The sequence below is a fragment of the Leptosomus discolor genome, chromosome 1 (genome assembly GCF_034619465.1).
Source record: "Leptosomus discolor isolate bLepDis1 chromosome 1, bLepDis1.hap2, whole genome shotgun sequence".
NCBI classification, from domain to species: domain Eukaryota; kingdom Metazoa; phylum Chordata; class Aves; order Leptosomiformes; family Leptosomidae; genus Leptosomus; species Leptosomus discolor.
This window is the reverse complement of record NC_141391.1, coordinates 122,047,508-122,055,134: the sequence shown is the minus strand read 5'-3', so window position 1 is coordinate 122,055,134 and position 7,627 is coordinate 122,047,508.

Below are 7,627 nucleotides of genomic sequence, written 5' to 3'. Positions count from 1 at the left end.
TGTGCGCCTGAAATACTTTGTCTTGTAATGCTCTACCTTGTGCTGCTGAGAAAGGACTGCAATGCCTCTGCTTGCTGGTGGTTTTGGGAAGCAAGGTTGTGCAGCACAAGGTAGTTCTGAGCTGCCTACCGAGAGAAAGGTTCTGCTTTCCTTTCTGAGCCAGGTACACCAAGCAAACCCTGCTGTTGTAGAAGAGCTGGGTGCTTTTAACCACTTTTTCTAACATCACTGTGACCATTTCCCTCTCTTTTTACCCAGGGTACTGTGTCTCTTCACCCAGTACATGCTTGCACAGAAACACATCTCGGAAGCTGTGAAAAGGACAGACCCGTCTCTGACTTGTATAATAGGTCCAAGTGCTCCAAAAGCAATAGGTCATATATTTTGAAAAGTGTGCACGAGTTCCTCATTTATGACTGCCAAGGCACACTTTTGGTCTTTAAATTAGGCAACTGTTTCATTACCGCTACTAGGTACCGAGCTGCCATTTTATACTGGTTTACTGCTCTTCGGAGTGCCATTGATCACTCTGGGGTCAGCAAGTAAAGCTGTGACAGCCATGAATCACATACATGAGCCAACATACAGTAGGCAGCGACTGCCCTGGCTGGCAGGAAAATGCTGAAGAGTGACAGAAAAGCCTGTGTGCCTAAAGCAAAGGGTGTCTGTAGCTGTGATTTGTCAAACTGACTGTGAGAGCTGTCTCCCTCAGCAAGAAATGCAGTGGCCAGATCTCCATCTGTGTTCCTGGACTCACGCGACGTCCATACCGTCACACTTGCGGAAACCATCCGTACCCAGAAGTCACGATGAAGCAGCACCATGATGGGCAATACCTTGTTCTCCCTCAAGCACCGCAAAGCACTCACAAAGGAGCCTGTTACCCCTTTCTGTTTTGATCTGGAAACCGAGGCATGCTGAGGTTAAATGAACTGACTGAGGTTGCATGATTAGCCAGTAGCAGAGCTGAGAATAGACTCCATATCCATTTCTCCAGGCCTAAGATCTAACTCTCAGACCCGTCTCGGGGGCATAGGCAAGCTACCAAAACTATACATCACAGCTCTATAGAATATGACATTTTTAGAACAGGCTCAACCCTGACCTTATTATAGTTCTTAAAAAAAAAAAAACAGGAAAAAAAAAAAGAAAAGGAAAGCAACAATATTTTCTTCTTAGGAGACATCTTGCTTGGGCAAGAGGGTACAAATGGTATTCAAGTGCATTTATAAATATTAAAGGACTTCTAAGCATTAGCACATTAAAAAAGTTCCCAAAGACCAAAGCCTGAATTAACTTTGAGTAATAGTTGGTAGAGAGCTAGTCAAAAATAAAGCAATGCTGTAAAACAGCACTAACCTTTCACAGTTGTTTGATGGGGCTAAAATGCAGTCATTTCTCCTGCATTTCAAAACTATTTATTTTACAGAAATAGTGCTTCTTCCATGCTCCTCCCTCCCCTTCCTCACTGTCTTTCTACTCCTCTTGCGTATCTGAATGCATTTTTTTGCATTTCCATTTTTATTTTGCATTCTCTGTTCACCTGCCGCTGTAGCTGCTGGGACTCATCATGCGACTACCCCTTAAGTGACTTAGTGGCCACCGAAAACCCAGCCTGTGAAACACTCTTCTGCCACGGGGGCTCCTGAACTCAGTGAGAAGATCTACAGTTGAGGTCACTGAACGCCCGCTACGGGCTGCTGCCTGAGACAGCTAGGTAAGGCAACTGTCTTGGGTGTTACCTGCTGCTGCCCTCCACTTAACCAAGGCTCCTGGAGAACTGGATTGGATTATTAACAAGCTTAAAGAAATTATATGTTACGGTATTTAGACGATGATCTGCTTTCACCCTAGGCATTTTGCCCTTTCCAAGAAAGTTCCGTAATGGTGAATGGTATGTATCTTTCCAGGGAATGGTTCAGTGAAGGAAAAACTGACATTTTCTACTCGATTCTCAAGGGCAATTCCAGAAACCTCTCATTCCAGTCAAGATTCACACAGAAGAAAGGTTCATAGTTTTAAAGCTGTTTAAAGACGTGACTTCCCATGCCGTGTAAGTCAGAATCCCTTTTGATGTCAAAGAGAATTAGGCTCTACTTATCTTCAAGTATCTTGGCTCAGCCACCTAAATGCATTTACAAACCTGGCCTTAGCAGCTTTCATTAGTGTCTTGGCGGGTCTCTGAGCACAGAGAACACATTGTCCCCCCGTTACGATATTCATTAGCAATGCACCTGTTATGTTCAGTTAGTTGCAGCATGGAGCATAGCCTAACCATGCCTTGCACTTGGCCAATCCCTCCTCCTTGGAGGCACCTACTAGCCCAGCCCAGCCGCCACCCAGGCTTTGCAACCTGCAAGTACAGGCCCAGGGCAAAACCGTGCCGCTGCCTGCATCAAACCGACCACATCTTTTCCCTCCATCACAGCCGGCAGAAAGAAGGTGCAGCCGCAGTGATGTCCCCTGCGGAATAACACCCACGGGCAAGAGGCGGTACATCTTGTGAGCCGTTTGGAGAGGCAGCCATGCCGACTGACTCTCCAGTGCCTGCAGACTGGCCAGATGCCTTCAGCCAGGATGGGCTGAGGATCAGCTGAGGCCTCCCAGATTTCCTTGACATGGCACGCACTCGGTGTAGTCTTGTGCTCTGTCCTCTCCCTCCTCCTCCCTAGCCCCAACCCAGTCTGCTGCTGCCTTTCACAAAATCCATAGAAATATAATTATCATGGAGATGTCTGCCTCTAGCGATTTTTTTCTTTGGAAATAATTATAATTGGCTGTGGCAGTTAAAAACTTATCGGTGTAGACAGATGACAGACAGCACAATCACATAAGCTTCCCTCTGAGAAAATAAAGCTAAAATCCATTTATCATCCTAGCTGGGAACAAAGGGTCTTCCTCTGAAGAGCCAGGCTGTGAAAACACAGAAAGAAGACTCTTATGATCACGGATTAAATCTGTGGTAGGTAACCAAGCACAAGCAGTCCATTTCCAGCAGGATGGTACTGCGGTAATGATAATAATATCACTTCTTTCATCTGAGGAATACCTAGCTAGGGACGTATCATCCTGTTCAGAGGCAGCGCCTGAGGTCCCAAGAGGTTAATTAAGTGGCTGGAAGCCACTTGGGCCTGAAGAGTGGCTGCACCACAGACACAGAAAAATGTAAGCATATCCCTGTAGTGTCTGTAAGGGCTACTTGCGCTGGGATCCAAAGCTGGACGTGGATCACTTGTTCCTGGAGAAAGTCATTAATCCCAGAGAGTTTTGATTCCTGGGTGGATCTCTGAGGCACAAAGTCTCCTGGAGCTGCCTTCCGTGCGACAGCTCACATGCCATCCCTAGGAGGGCCCTTGCGCCTGCTCCACTCCGCTTCCCAGTGGAGCCTGGGCAAGGACTGCGCAGCCCTTGTCCTCCCTCCATCTTGGTTTAGCTGCTACATATAGGGAACGGATGGCTCTCATTCTCCACTGGGGCAGGATAATCCAGCCACCCTGCTCACCATCCAAATATTCTTTTTTTTTCCAGATGATTTTAACATCTGGCCTCTCTTTGGGCTGAATGTGTTTCTAATGGCACGGGGGTTGGGGGCAGCTGGGGAGGTGAGTGGGAGGGCTTCTCTTGGTATTAATTTAAAACATGTAAACAATTCATACCATCCTTGAGATATTTTTAAGAAAATGAAAGCTGAGTGAGGAAAATGGTTGTCCTCTGGAAGTTGTTGACTACCCAGTACACGCGAACAGATGATAACCTCAAATTCTGTGGGATATGCATGGATCTAACGGTATTTGCGCAGGCACAAAGAGAATATTGTTAGCATGCAACCAGTTGCTGGATGGGGGAGGGCTGAGAAGGGGACGGAGAGGCGGGAGATGGGCGAGAAGGACAGAGGAATACCAGAGACAGAACTACACAAAATTCTGTAGCTCTAGTTCCCAGGATTACAAACAGCCCTCCAACAAATTCACTAACTGACATGCCTCACGTGCAGCCACATTAATGTCACCACTATTTCACTTGGCCTAGTGCATGCATTTAACTGACAAAGTCTTCTGCCTGTGGATGAAATCATGGATGGTTTCTACTTGTTTTGTTTTTTTTTTTTTAATAGCCTTCTTGGCTCCCAACAGCTTTGCCTGGTTAGATTTCCCCTTCTAGCTAAAAAAAGAAATTAGACTGATCTCTTTTGGCAGCTGTGAAATGGTTGCATATTGTGTATGTTTCCTTGATGAGCTTGCATGAAATGGAATTTGGTTTCCTTTTGATGGATACGCCACTTTTAGCACAATGTCCCCACAAGATTAGCATGTGTTTTGTTTTTCAGAGAATTTTTATGTGCATGTAATGTCATGTATGCCATTTCTGTACAGCATTATGAATAGCACATAAAGCTGCTTGAACAGGGAAACGGAACTGATTGAGGAATGTTTCCCCCGTGAATGCGCAGTATGATTTGTGATGGTGTGCAGTTTGCTAATCACAAAGCTTCAGTCAATGGCACAAATTCCATGAGATTCAGGTTTTAATTCTTACCATTTCCCAGAGCCAAATTCAGGTGCTGTATAATGTATGAAACTGGCTGCGCTGGGTCTCCCCTAAGAGCAATTTAGCCCCATGTCCTGTAATGACAGTGCCCAGACGTGGATGCCTGGGGAAGAGGATGGATGTATACGGTAGTTCCTACTTTCTTGCTTCCTCAGCCTCCAGTCTTTTTTAGCTCAGACTCCCTGAGCTCCCAGTTTCTGTGTATATTAGAGCCCACAATGGAGAGAGAGAGGAGGTGCAACTTCCACTGAAGGCAACAGATATTACACTGAAGAGCACCGTGGGTGAATGTGATTGCTCTGTCTCCCTGTACGGTTATGTGTATGAGCCTCAGTCTAGCCTGTGTTTCAGGGTAATGCCATTATTAAGAATAAAATCAATGAATGACAAAGGAGATGTTGTGAGACAACAGGGAAAAGGCCAAAATGAGTATAAAAGTGTAATAATATTATACGAGATCTTTATTATTATATTACGAGATAAAGTGGCTGGCATTATGCCATTCTCTTGTCCAATCTTTAATTTAGCCACGAAGGTCTTTTTCGAAATTATATGCGAGAGAGTCCGGGGGGGGGCGGGGTGGGGGGGCAAGAAGTCTATTATCTCTTGAAATCAAAAGCTTTTCTGAGGCAGAGGTGGGATCATTTAATTGTTTCTCCGACAGGACTTCTCAAGATCAAATTCAAATGTAAGAAACACTAAGTACATGAATAATTAGCAGAGTATTTTGGTTTTCATTATTACGCACTGTTGGCCTGCCTGCTTGGTGAAACTCTTCAGTACTGGTAGAAGCCATTAATGGCTAATGGGGAATCACAGACTCTGGCCTTGTAGGCTGCAGCTGGACCACCAGCTGAAGCTGTTTTAACTGTGGATTGCCAGCAAAACACTCCCCTGTGCCTTCCTTTCCCCTGTTTCCCATTCTGTGTCTTCCCAAGGGGCTGCTGAGTCGACTGCGTGGGGTGGCGGGCAGAAGGGGCTCCTACGGCATTAGTTTTCAGGCTAATGTCTGAGCTGTCCCAGCTCATTGCAGCGCTCTACATTGGCAGCTCGGGCAGGGGAAGGGATAGAAAGGTGCAGATGAGGAAACAAAGTGGGCAGCTGAAAACCCACCTGCAGCCGCTTCCTGTTGGATCCGTTTCAGGTGTACGGTTTTACTGCTGTAAAGCCGAAGTCCCAGGGCTTTGCCGACTGTGGCTGCCGGCAGAGTGCTACATCTCCGGACGGGCTTCATCCCAACACCTACCTGTACAGCCGAGTGGCTGTTCAAGCTGGGGCTTATGAGGCTTTCAGAGCCAGTGTAGGCAGTCCACAAGGCACTGCCTTCTCTAGCTTGGCGGATCTCCGTGGAGCCAGGAGTCTTCCCAGGCAGACTGGCCCAGGCCCAGGGCATGGAGACATATGGTTGGTCTGTGGCTCTGGGGCAGGATGCCAGGGATGCAGGCAGCACTCCAGCTGAACCCGAGCTTGAACTCTGCAACTGGCTTGTTTCAAGTAAAGCATTTTGGCCTCATCATGTGGGCATTTTTCCACCTGAATTTGGTTACATGGGAGTATTTTCAACCAGCTTGTCATCACGTCTTCAGTTTGGAGTAGGAACAAGGAAGAAGTTATTTTCTGAGTTAAATGAGGCAACTTTAAATTTATCTTATGGCTCTCCTCAAGGAGCAGATTTCCAATGGATGTTTTCCCAACTAAATTTTGTTTAAATATAACTGCCCTTAAACCTGCCTGAAGTGATAATTGCGGGTTCTGCCCTTTGACACCAAATTTGAATTTGCAAACAGGAAAAAAAAGGAAGTGTTCAATGGGAACTCCACTGGAGTTATGACTGGTGAACTGAAAAAAACTAAAACGGCTTTAGCTTTGTTTGAAATTTCACTGTTGCTTGTAAAAATGATATTGGGCATACAACATTCAAGAATGAAATCCTGTTTATCTACTAAATAACAGCAGATAAATGCAGTTCATTTCCAAAGAGGGAGGAAAAAAAAAAGCAAGAGGGGAAACAGTGCTCTGGAGTTACTGTAAGAATTTTTTTAGCCTTTGCCCTCAAGGTAGTAGCCAAGCAATGACAATTTCATTGACTTGTGGCTATTACGAGCGGGGTCTTGCTTGTACTCTTGCAGCAGTTTACACTGCATGTAACTGTTTCTTTGTGGCTGCCGCAGAGAATGTAATAGCTCCCTGCATAACAGCTGGAACAGCTCCAGCTACTCAAGAGACCAAAACTGGAAGGGCTGCTAACAAAGGAGGTCTATGTGAAAACCAGCATTATTCCAGCATATTCAGCATACTGGGTTCTGCCTTCCTCCTCCACCCCCCTCTTCTCCTTCCGTTTACGATTTCCTTTGCTTGTGTATTTGTTTCTGAAGTTGCTTAGCCTCTGTCCTCACCTAACCTCTTGACTTCCCCCTGTTTTTTCACCCCTCCTATTTCCTTTGATTTCTCCTTGTGGCTTTTGGACACCAAAGGTAGTTTTGGTAAACACAAGGCTGGTTGGTGTGTTTAGGGTGTTTATGTGTGGGCATATGCTGGAGGGAATGTACTGTGACTTACGTTAAGGCTGCAGTGAACTCCAATTTCATACCAGTCTGTTCTCTCCACCCTCAATGCCTTTTTACCTCTTCCTTTAAGCGAGCTGCTCCTTTTTCCTATCAGCCATGCTCTTTGCTTGCTGTTCACTCTCATAGCAAATATACTTGCTCCAGTGCTTTTGCTTCCTTGCTGCCTTCCTCTGCAATTGCAGCTACCTCCTGCAGAAACAGCCTCATCCAGCTACTGGTGACTCCCCATGCTGCAGCCTTCCTGTTTCCTTTCTGGGATTATTTCTTTGCATGGGCATGTCCAATTGTTTCCTTGTGTTTACCAGGTTTTGTCCTCCAGCTGCATCCTTCCATGGGAGTGATCTTGACTACCGTGTCCTTAACCTTGCCTTTCTTTACTCTGCACGCTGGTACCACTGCAGATGCCCTCAGGGTCTCGGTTCTGTTTTCAGCTCTTTTCGAGGCAGGAGCACTGGGTATGCAGTTTGCAATTCGGGCTGGCAACTGACAGCAACGCCCTTCTTTGTCTGGAG